Raw genomic sequence first — 13,114 nt, 5'->3', positions numbered from 1 at the left:
CTCCCTTAACTAAAACACCCTTTGTGTAACTTTATCTACAAAGTGATGCTGATGACAATTTCACTATGAAAACAAATGCATCCTTTGCATAATCCCCTCTGGTTCCATCCATGTTGTTGCAAATGGCAAGATTTCATTCTTTTTCATTGCCAAGTCGTATTCCATCATAAATCTTTATCCATTCATCAGTTGATGGACATTTGAGCTCCTTTCATAATTTGGCTATTGTTGATAGCGCTGCTATAAACATTGGGGTACATGTGCCCCCTATGAATCAGCACTCCAGTATCCTTTGGATAAATTCCTAGTAGTGTTATTGCTGGTTCATAGGGTAATTCTATTTATAATATTTTGAGGAACCTCCACACTTTTCCAGAGTGGCTGCACCGGTTTGCATTCTCAACAACAGTGCAAAAGGGTTCCCCATTCTCCACATCCTCACCAATACGTGTTGTTTCCTAAGTTGTTAATTTTAGCCATTCTGACTGATGTGAGGTGGTATCTCAATGTGGCTTTGATTTGTATTTCCCTGATGATGAGTGATGTTGAGTATCTTCTCACGAAATAAGTCAGAGAAAGACAGGCATCATATGTTTTCACTCATATGTGGAAGTTGAGAAATTAAACAGAAGACCACAGGGGAAGGGAAAGAAAAGAAATAGTTAGAGAGAGGGAGGCAAACCATAAGAGACTCTTAAATACAGAGAACAAACTGAGGGTTAATGGGGGGAGGCAGGGAAAATGGGTGATGGGCACTGAGGAGCACACTTGTTGGAATGAGAACTGGGTGTTGTATGTAAGTGAAATCATGGGAATCTATTCCCGAAGCCAAAAACACACTGTATACAATGTATGTTAGCTAACCTGACAATAAATTATATAAAATAAATGAACCTTAAAAAAAAAATAAAAAATAAAATTAAATAAATAAATAAGAAAACAAATGCATCCTAAATTTGACTTCATTCTCCACACTATCTAGAAACGTGGGGCTGAGGATCTTGCATTTTTTTAGTCCCAATGCCCAATTTCCATGAGGCTTGCTGTGCTGGCCATGGGCAGATGAGCCAGTGTGTGTGGCTTGGTAGCTATACCATACCATCTAATTACGGGAGACATAGACGCTCTCCCAGTTTCGGTACTTGTCATTTCTTTGGCCCTCTCACCCATGGCCCAGATCACCGGTGCGTTTTCTTTCTGACCTGCATTTCCAGAGGGTGACCTAATATGCATTGCAAAATAGAGCTGTTAACTAGGGACGTGTCAGAACTTGTGGAAGTGGAGAGTTTTCTGGTTTCCAGAAAGGAAAAGTTAATATTCAAGTGGAGCTATTATTTTTTGCCTCCTGTTCTCTGGCCCCATATTTCTAGTCTAAGGTCACACAAAATAAACCATAAGCCTCTAGATGGAGTGGTTTTCAGTAATTAAACCTCTTGATTTCTCCAAACACTCATCCCACCCTGCTCAGAAAAAAGACAGATGAAGTTTCTTTAATTTTGGCCTGAAAACACATTTTAGTGCTTAGGCTACCAATGGAGATGTTGTTCCGTTTAGAATGAATTGAAAAGTTAAAGTCAGGGCTGGAAAAGGACTTTGGCTATCTGTTGTCCCTGCTATTACTGCTGCTGCTATCACCCCAGTGTGTCACTTCTGATACAGGAGGGTCAATAAGGACCTCAGGCCAGGAAAGTAATTGCCTAGAAATGAGAACATGGAAAAACCCACTGTGCCGTGATGGAGAGAAAACACTGATTTCTAAATAAAAAATAATGTGACCTAGTATTTAATCAGAGCCTGCAAGCATGCAAGATGTTAATGAGACCCTGTTTTATCTGAGGTGTCTGGTCTACCTTTAGGATACACTTTGTACTAGATGGGACACAAACTTCAGAAGAGCTGCCACACTCGCACATTCTGAGGCCACCGATCCTATTTTCTCTCAGGTCCTGGTATCTCCGTGAACTCGGTTTATACCATGAGACCATGGGCACTCCAGTCACCACCTCCAACCCTCTCTACCATAGGTGGATACATCTGCAGGTTAGCTAGCAACGTAAGACCAGGCTGACCTTGAAATACCACCACAGGTAAAATCAAGGTAAAGGCTAGCCAAAGTGAAGTAACATAACGCTAGGATATAAAGAGGTGAGTATGCTGGCTGATCATAAGGAGGATTAAAACTTGACAGGGGAGATCCACCCCCGTCCCCGCCCCCCCCCCCCCCCCCCCCCCCCGCCAATAATGGCAAATAAGTTGCAGAGCAAATCTTCAATGAAAAACAATGCAAAGGACTGTATAAAATATAAAGTATATTTGAAGGCACTGGGAGCTACTACCATTAACTTTATAGGCTAAGACCCCAGAAAGGAAGCCCAGAGAGGTATGACTGATATTTGGTGCCACACCTGCCGATTTGAAAGCAGTGGCTGAGAGGCTGAGAAGCTGAACAGAGAGCTTCTGGACTCTCACAAGGCTGGGGTGTCAATAATTGCAATTCAGGACACCCCATGGGTGAAACCCCAGACTTTTAGGTTTGGATATCTGAAGGGCTGTGGCACAGGGGTAAAGGTGAACTAGAAACAGCAGATTAGCCCTCAGGAGACTGAAGTCCAGTTTCCAAAAGCTCATTCTCTAATTTCCAACCTGGTCTGCCAAAAGTAAAAGTAAACCTTCTTGAGGAAGATAATATCTAGGGCCTCAATTATCTATACATTTTCATATACAAGTCCACACCAGAAATGAACATGTACAAGAAGATAAAAACTGAGAAGAGAACAAAGGAAACATGTTCAAGAGATCCAGATATTAAAATCGTTAGACACCAACTTTAAAATAACGGTAGTTCACATGTTTAGTAAATTAAATAATAAGAGAATATGTCAAGAGTTTACTGAAAACTATATTAAAAATGGGAACTGAAGAATACAGTTACAAAACTTGAGAACTCAATAGATCAGTTTAAGAGAAGATTAGATACAGGTGAAGGAAGAAAGGAATAAATGAGGGTAGATAGAGGAAAATAACTCTGACTGAAACATGAAAAGACTAAAGACAGGAAATGCAAAAGAAAATATAAGGGATAAAAACACAGCAAAACTTTTAGGTTTAATATATTTTGTCATTGCAATGTGAGGAGAGAAAGACAATCTGTCAAAAGGAATGTCTGAAGAGACAACGGCCACGATTCAAGGGACAGTAAGAAAACTTTGGCAAGATAAATACGAAGAAAACGACACAGAGGCTACATATGGAAAACGACTAAAAACCACAGATGAAAATGAAATCTTAAAAATAACCAAAGGCATAAAAAGGTACTGCCTCTGAAAAGAACAGTTAAGACTAGAAGAAACCATGGAAATCAGAAAACTGTGGGTAATACTTTTGAAGGGCAGAAAGAAACTGCCAATTCAGTACTCTATGTCCCCCCTGAAAAAAAACTGAAGACAAACATCTTCATACAAGAAAAATAAAAACTCACGGGATTTGTTAGTAGCAGACCAAGAAACTGTAAAGGGAGTCCTTCAGACAGAAGAAATATTATCCCAAATCATGAAAATATAAGCAACAAAGAACAATGAAAAGAGTAAACATGTGGATAAATCTAAATTAATATAAATTATACCAAATAATTATGCCCTTGAAATTTAAAATACATACAGAGTTCTGGGTCGTCTGGGTGGCTCAGTCAGTTAAGTGACTGACTTTTAATTTTGGCTCAGGTCACGATCTCACAGTTGTGAGATCAAGCCCTGTGTTGGACTCTGGGCTGAGTATGGAGCCTGCTTGAGATTTTCTCTCTCCCTCCCTCTCCCTCTCTCTCCTCCCCTCCACTGTCCCCTGCTCATGTTCTCTCTCAAAAAGAAAAAAAAAAAAAAAGGTAAAATACATAACTGAAAATGCATGACAAAACAGCATAAAAGACACAAAGGCAGAAATAGAGTCAGTCCCAAGAGGTGGTAAGGTACCAAGTACGTAGGTAAGCTTTAATTTCAATAATCACTAAGAGGATAATTAAAAAGATATGTAGGTAATAATCAAGAGGAGGGGTATAACAATTCAAATGACTTATTCCAAAATGTGGCAAGAGAAAAGATATACGGGAAAGGTAAGACGAAAAGGAACAAAAAGATGGTAAATTTAAGCTCCCCGCCCACCCCAAATCAGTAATTATCTTAAATGTAAATGGACTAAATACTCCCTTTAAAAGACAAAGATGGTCAAACTGAATAAAAAATCCCAAGTACATAGTGGTTTATAAGAGTACACTCTAAAAATAAGAGATAGAAAGGTTGAAACTAAAAGGACAGATACAGTTAAAATACACAAACTTTATCCTAACATCAGATAAAATAAATTTTAGAGCAAGAGGTATTACTAGACATGGAAAAGACATTTCATAATGATTAAGGGAATCAATTGGTCAAAGCAAATCTTCCAACTTTATACACCTAAAAATGTAGTCTCAAAATATATAAACCAAAATTTGATAGAACTAAAAGGAGAAATGAATCCACAACTATAGATTCCCCCAGCGGAAAAAAAAAATCAGTAAAAATATACAGTATCTCAATAAAAATAACAAAGTTGACTTGAGATATATATATATATATATATATATATATATTTGAGATATATATATATATATATATATATATATATATATATATATATATATATATATAGCTGTCCTAACTGTAAAATACATGCTTTCCCACCAAATGCCCACTGGGACATTTACGAAAATTGAAAATATACAGAGCCACAAAGGAAGGCTAAACAAATCTCAAAGGATTAACAGGACAGTTGCTTTGACATGGTTATTAAGCAATAACTAGAAAACGTTAGGTAGAAAGTCCCAAATATTTGAAAGTTAACCAAAATGAGTCTAAGTAACCCATGGATAAAAGAAATAATGGAAATTGTGCAGAAGGTGTGGGGAGTAAAACTACAGACACCTCAGCAGGAATCAAGGCAATGGCACCAAAGTATATCACTAGCCACTGCATTCTATACGATCATGCACTCACAGGGGAAAGTCAATTTCACTTAAGAATATCCTTGAGGAAGCAATACAAATTGTTAAGTTTATTACATCTCATTCCCTCGAAACACATCTTTTGAGAATTCGATGTGGGAAAATGGGAAGTATTCACAAAGCACTTCTTCAGCATACCCAAATACAGTTTTCTCAAAGAATAGCCCTTTTGTGATTGAGTTATGAGCTAAGTCACTTTTTTTTTTCTCTCCCATGGAATGCCATTTTGACTTGAAAGACTAAGAGACAAACTATACATATTCAGACTTCAGTACTTGACAGATATTTTCTCAAAACTGAAATGAGACTGTTGCTTCAAAGTTAACAACTGACAATATTTGTTCCTGAGGATAAAGCTTAAGCTCTCATTAAAAAAATTTTAGAATGCTTGTATCTGCCACTACAAGCTTTCTAGCTTCCCAATAAAGTTGTATCTAACTAGACTGATGCTGACATAAACAAAAGTGATTTTTTTATAATGCATAATGAAATGTGTTAACATTTGGAAGATCTGCATAACTTGGGAACCATTATTTTTCTAAATAAATGATGTTATAATCCCACACACAGGTAAAAGATCCATTCCAAGTAAGGTACGACAATGGATTTTAAAATAATCCAGTACAAATGGGATTCCACACTGCAGCTAACCTTTAAGAAACTACCACTTGTCTAATTTTAGTGAAGCATTTATGAGGCCAGGCTTTCCTCATATGCTTCAACCAAAATAATATAAGGCAATAAATACACTGTATGTAGAAGCACACAGTTCAAATGTCTTGATACATTTTTTTTAAGTTGGAAGCATAATTTTAAATAAGAATGTTAACAGGTAATGAATTTATTAATTCGTTTAGAAATAACTTTAAAATGTGTTTTAATTTCGAATGCAGTAAATATTGTATAAACTATAAAAACAAAAGATCTTTGGGATGGGGGAGGGAGGAATCCTCAGTAATTTTTTCTGAGTATTCCAAGACCCAAAAGTTTGAGAACTGCAGTTCTAGAAAACCCAACCTACCAAAACTAATAAACAGAAAATCCAAATCCCTAATTGAAAGCTTTTCTCTAAAGATCAATCCAGGTCCAGTTGGCTTCACTGGTGAATTCCACCCCCCACCCCCACCCCCCGCCGCCAATCTAAGTAAGGAAACAATTTAGACGGAGAACAGCAAGAATGTCATGAGATGTAAGGCAGCCCCTAAGAAAAGAAGAGCAAACATCTGGACCTGTGTCTGCCTAAGCTTCTGCTAACTTTCTGCTCTAAATCTGCTACAGATGCAGCTTAAAAGAAACACCTTAATTCTTAGGTGGTCTGGGTCTCTGTTTCTTGAAAACAATACTCTGGAGAGCTATATACACATCTGCTGTGGACATTTTAGTCAACACTTTTATATGCACTATGTAGCAACCTTACAGTTTGGGGACTGGACTCCAGCTTCAAGGCTAGCTCTGATTTGTCTGAGCCAATCAGTCATGGTAATTCTGTTTCTCTTGTCCATGACTGGTTTAGAAAATCAGGACATAGGGACAGGTTAAGGATCTTGCCTACATCAAATCTTACATTAAAGAGATGCAAGGAGAAATACACCGAGGCTTCTGGGAAATTTCCCCATGTGAGAGGTAACTGGAAGCGTTATTTCTTTCTGTTTGATGATGTGTATGGAATGGGGTCCAGAACTACAGCTAGCTAGCTCCAGTCTGCAAAGGAAGGATACATAGCATGCATATGGAGTAGAGAAAATCACAGATAGAGTAACATGAACAAAACAACCCTGAAAGCCCAGTCTACCCTAAACTTTGTAGTGAACCAGTTTCCTGTATTCAGCAACTTTGAAATGGGTTCTTTCTTGCAACTATAAGCATTCCAAGTAAATTTGTATTTTGAAACTATTTAAATGAATACTATTTCATATTGCAATTGTACGAGGAGTCACTCCCAAATGTATAAGCTAGACGGAACCTGCATTCTGTCTAAAGAAAGGTACACCTTCCATTTGGACTACACTGTGGAACATTTGTGGTACATGTTATTAATTGATAGAAAACCAAGAAGTTGTGGGTGGTGTGTGAGAGCAAACCCATTAAGAGTATTATGAACACAGAGGTACTACTTGGTATCTGCTTAAATTCAATGTTATCTTGGGATGTTGATTTTCCCTGATAAAGATAGGTCAAGACTGTGTGCTTCAGAATTGGAATGGAGGCCTGAAGTATTCTCTTTTTTTAATGTTTATTCGTTATTAAGGAGAGAAGGGGAGGGAGAGAGGGAGAGGGAGGGAGGGAGGGAGGGAGAATGAATGAGCGAGCAGTGGAGGGGCACAAAGAGGGAGAGAGAGAATCCCAAGCAGTTCCACGCTGCCAGTGGAGAGCCCAACATGGGGCTTGATCTCAGGAACTGTGAGATCATGACCTGGGCCAAAATCAAGAGTTGGCTGCTTAAACTGACTGAACCACCCAGGTGCCCCAAGACCTGAAGTATTCTTATATGGGCCAATTATTATGTATTCATACAATGTTCTGGGGAACAAAAGGGAGCCCTGGACTAAAGGAAGACTTTTCCCTTTTGGCACAGTTTACTGCATATTGACACTGAATCGTTTTAAAAGGCTACCAGACAAGATGGATTCATCTCTAGCCATTTGCTGTTACTGTGTATCCTATGAAGTTACAAAGCAATCTAGGGATCCTCTTGTACCAAATTACATTTTCCCAAGTATGAAGTTTAGTTATACCTAATTTCCTTCAATAAGTACCTATGAAGGGGGGAATAAAACAAATATTGTGTGTAACAAGTGCTGACTGAATACGTAAGAAACCACCATTTGGGTCATGCCCTTACTTCACAAGGTGCTTTTTGCCTTCCCCACAGGAAAACGCATCTACCTAGTGAGATTTAGTGGCTACAGGTCAGCAAAACTTTGGGATCCTTTCTTTAGTAGGAAAAATCCTAAGTAAACTGCGCTTTAAGAACAATGAAGAACTTTTATGGGACTCAAATTTCATGTCTTCGCCCTTTCAATCTCTGGCTGTAAGGCTGATGCAGCTCACTTACCCAGCCTATTTTCTTTGAAGATGTGTCTCACTTAACCTCCAGGTTTCTTGTCACTAGAAAACAATGTCCTTTAAGACTAAATACTACTACGTCCCCAGTTGTGCCATTGTGATCCTGGACAGGAAGACAGAAAACTGTCTGGGACTCTGATATAGATGGCACATAATCAGCATCCTGATGGTTTTGATTGTTACTAATAGTTAAAATGACTCACTAATGGCTCAATAAGGGTTTTAATCAAGAGTATATCTATTCTCGGGCTGCCTGGGTGGCTCAGTCAGTTAAGCATTTGACTTTGGCTCAGGTCATGATCTCACAGTGTGTGAGCTCAAGCCCTGCATCAGGCTCTGTGCTGACAGCGTGGAGTCTACTTGGGATTCTCTCTCTGCCCCTCCCCGACTTGAGCTCATGAGCTCTCTCTCAAAATACATAAACTCAAAAAAAAAAGTATATCTATTCTCATTCTCAGCTTGCATTTTCTCTTAAGTATTACACATGTAAACAACAGGTTAGTTTGTCTGATTTTGATGACCATAATCCAAATGTGCACTCCTTTTTCTATATTGTAACTTAGTGTAATACAGTGAACACATACACACATTTATTACCCTAGGTTTTCCATCTAATGTTGTATCATTACTATAACATATTCAGATAAATTCAAAAGACATAAAGTACAACCTTTCTACCAAGTATGAAAAGATGTGTTTTTAATATGAAATATGTACATTTCTCTTATAAGCTGAATCATGTTTATAGGCCAAAGCTTCTGATTAAAATGATTATTTCAGAACCAAGTACATGTTTTAAAATATGCTATGCAGAGCTTTATATGATTTACTCTATTTTTTCTTGACAAAAATGGACAGAAGGCAAAATGAAAAAAAATTTATTTCCTCAGTGTTTTATCCACTGTCAATACTGTATTTTTGATGCAATATATTTGCAAAGAAAAAAACAATCTCAGCTTTTATTTTCCATTTTAAACAACTACAATATTTACAAGCTATTTAGAATAACAAACACTCAGACGCACACACACTCACAGACCCACGCGAGTACATATATTCTTATCTCTGGTTTATACTGAATGCTGGTAAAGGCAATGAATACTTTCAGAGCCCATGATCAGAAAAGGGAAACCCATTTTCCTTCCTCACATACACCTTCCTGAATCACTTGTAGTATTCTTCCTTCCATTTCCTCATGCAGAGCTCATTGTATAGGGTTAAGGTAATCAGTTTTTACAATTTATTTTCACTTAAACCGTAAGCTTTAAAAAGCATAAGCAGACAGGATTTTCCCCACGTTTCTGTTATTTTGGTTGTGGAATCAAGCTTCATACATAAAAAAAATCTTGTTCAACCACAGTTACACTAAACCCAGGAGTCATCTGGAGCAGCCATCTCACTTCCGACAACTACTCTGGTTAGAATTCCAGGATGCCCCTTCGCCTGCACAAGTAACACCCAGGAATCCATCCTCGCCACTCTCACACGACCTTTGTTCCTTCTAGCTTGGCTCCACGGAACCATAAATTGTCAGGTGCAGAGCTGAGGCGTAAGAAAAAAGGTATAACCCTACACAACAGGTGTAAGTCTTAGAGCAGAGTCGTCACGTAACCTTGCGAGGACAATCAGTTCTGCTTCCCCCAAAGAATGCTGTGTTGCTTCCATAAAATGGCAGATGATAAAGTTCAGCTCACAAATAGAACTTATTTACTCTACTTCAGAAAGAATATGTGGGCTGATAGGCAATAAAGAGAAATTCTTATCATACATAGTTCTTGACAGAGGACTCTGGTGAGGAGATTCAAAGCAGAAAATATACTTCTGTTTCAAGCAAAATTAACACTCTACTCACATACCTATCAGATCTATTTGTATAATAATTAATTCCTTTCCAGTTACAATTCTTACCTCAACATTTCGCAAGTCAAAAATGACAAGGCCTAAATAAAATAAAATAAAATAAAGTATAATTTTGCTGGATACAGAAAAAAAAAAAAAAAATGACAAGGCCTAGGTATATATCAACCAGATTTTTAAAAAAGAAAAATGAAAAGAGGTTGGTTTTAAAAAACTTAATTAAAAGAAAAAAAAAAAAACCCTGCAGATTTCCAATGTATTATTAAAACTTATGCTGCACAAATGCATGGTCAGAAGACTAAAACAGAAAGTTCAAAGTCCCTTGACAGGTTCCAGGTATCATTTTAGCCTTGATTGACATTATTCTTTCCACTCATTTTAGAATTAAAGGAAAAGCCTCTAGAATAAAAACTGATGTTTTATACTTCACCCGAACAATTTATCACATCAAAGGGAAAAAAATGCACTGGGTCTGTGTCCAGGCAAAGTAATTCTGTATGATTATATTACACTACAAAAGAGAACAAGAATGAATACTGAGGACTTAAAAAAAAAAAAAAAAAAAAAAAAAGGGAAGGGATTGTCTATATTAATGAAAGAATAAGGAAGATAAACACAAAATTAATTAATCTGGGTAGCAGTTTATAGTTTAATAGCTAGTGAACATAAATTCAAAGAATTCTTATGCAAAATTACTAAGGTATCTTTTTCTCAAGTCATATATTTAGAAGGAAAGATTTTTGAAACTAAAAGAAAAAGATAATTTTAGACTCTGGGCAAATCCGTAAGTTTAAAAGATATCTAGTTCTGGACCGATGCAGCAATCCACCAAATGAATTTCTAAGCAGAGGCAGAAGGACGTTGCATGGAAGCAAAGTGGAATTTATTAAGGCTAAGTTAACTACTCTTGCTTAGGTTTGAGGCTGTTTTTTATATTTTGATAGAAGACAGAAAAATAAACCAACCCAAGAAGAAAAACCCATCTTCCTTATAAACTTAGTTTCTACATAAAAACTTCTATGACCTGACATTCGGTACACAGAATAATCTTCCATACCTCATTCAGGATAGAAATACTATCTGTCTACTTCTGTTTCAAGGACTAGTAGAAGTATCTCAGTTACACTTGAAATATTTTTAAAACGACTTCAAATCTAAGGGAAGCTCGCCTTCCAATAATAGAAACTCAAAGAAGGCAGAACACTGGTGAAGACTGTTCATTAATTTCCTGAAAGGTAATTAATCTCCTCTTATCTTAAAAACAGACAGCCTCACCACCTACTCTCCCAAGTCCCTTAAATACCAACATCTTATATTAATCTATACTCTTGGAAAATTTAGATTTCTTTAGAAAAAAATGAACATTTAAACTTCTATCAAGTACTGAAAATGATGTAAAAAAGAGGGCTCACACCAAGTTATAAGCTCGAAGATTAACCAAAAACTTAATTTTGAGTTGTAAAATGATTTTTGCCACTGAATGAGAGGAAATGAGAAAAGACAGTAACAATTTATAATTCACTCCAGGACTCTCTCTCAAAAGAAGGGAAAAAACAAACTCAAACAAGACAAAGACCAGAAAGGTATCAATGAGACTCTGTTGAAGGGAAATGCAGAAAAAGCTAGTGTTTTAATGACATATTCTTACTTTCAAATTATGGAACTCTGAAAGTTTTGGCAAATGTGAACTGAAGACACTAGTGTGTGTATGCTGGAGTCTTGTACACTAATGAAGACAGCTAAGCAGGGAATCTAAATAAGCAGTTCACTATTCTCCAAGGGGGGCTGGGAAAGGCAGAATAAGACATGTATGATCAATTTACTCAATGAAAGCATGTATATTTCCACATAATAATTTAGGTCCAGTTGTTAAGACATGAGTCTTCAATTATCACTGCTTCCTCTGCCGTAATTATTAGAAAAGTATTCTGACTTTTAAAAGACCATCAGGTTTAGACTAAAAAATAAAAACAGGGCTCCTGTTAGGGTTTCTATTCCATAAATTCCCTCAAGGGTTATCTGATAACAAAATTCAACCTGTTTTGAGAAGAATGTCCACAGTTATCATGCCAAATCAAGACCCAATATATATGTTCCATATAAAATCTAGTCTTACATTTTTAGAGCGTGTAATGTGTTTAACAATTGGGGGTAGGGGGTGTGAGGCTAGGAACAGCCCTTCTGACTGAATCATCTGAAGCTCAGATTTTTTTTTTTCTGTGTAGGAAAATGAATTATCTTCCATTTAGGACTGAAAGGATTCCACTTATCTTCCCATCTAGGTAATGACCATGAAAAGATCATATTCATTTCAGAAAGCGAACAGGCAGCAGGAATCATAATTCCTTTGAGAAGATTTTAAATAAATATAGATGGTTAGATAGACAGATCATATATTCGGTTTCAGAAGAGAAACATAAAAGCCTTGGACCTTAATGACGTACTGTAGATTTGCCAAAATGCGGCAAATACAGAATGTAACAACAGTATCAATAGGAAAATACGTTTTAGTTGGTCAATTTAGAAAGGGTACCTTTGTGTAAAGGTTCAGTAAATCACTTGACAAATGTTTTTAAAAAGTACATTTGGCAAAGCGCGAAGTCTGGAAATGTCAGCACGAGGTACACTGGATCCTGAATAACTACGAAAACTGTAAATTAGAAAAGGGCAAAATAACCACACTGTGGAATGGAAATGTAGTCGGATGTTAGTTTTCATTCCATCTACGGAAGTGTTATGCTATACTGTGAGAGCGACAGTAGGGGTTAGTGCGGAAACAGCTTCTCTCTCCTGTCACCTCATCAAAAGATACTTTATACCTGTGCCGTCCAATACAGGAGCCACCAGGCACATGTGGCCGGTGAGTACCTGAAATGTGGCTAGCGCCACATGGGGAAAGAGTAACACTCTGGATGTATCAGACTAAATAAAATACACATTGAAGATTAACTTCACACCTGCTTTCTACTTCCCGTTTGCAGTGGGGTGGAAAGATGGCTGCTCCTAAATGCTCAGGAGATGTATATATATTCTTTGGAGTTTCACACAAAAGGGGAAAGTTTTCGGAAGGATTTAAAAAATGCCGGAAGTTGAAAATTAAATCTAAACCACAGTTTCCACCTAGCCCAATTGTAAATCTGAATTATATATTTCCCT

The sequence above is a fragment of the Panthera onca genome, chromosome B3 (genome assembly GCF_046562875.1).
Source record: "Panthera onca isolate mPanOnc1 chromosome B3, mPanOnc1 haplotype 2, whole genome shotgun sequence".
NCBI classification, from domain to species: Eukaryota; Metazoa; Chordata; class Mammalia; order Carnivora; family Felidae; genus Panthera; species Panthera onca.
Note: the sequence above shows the minus strand (reverse complement) of the source record.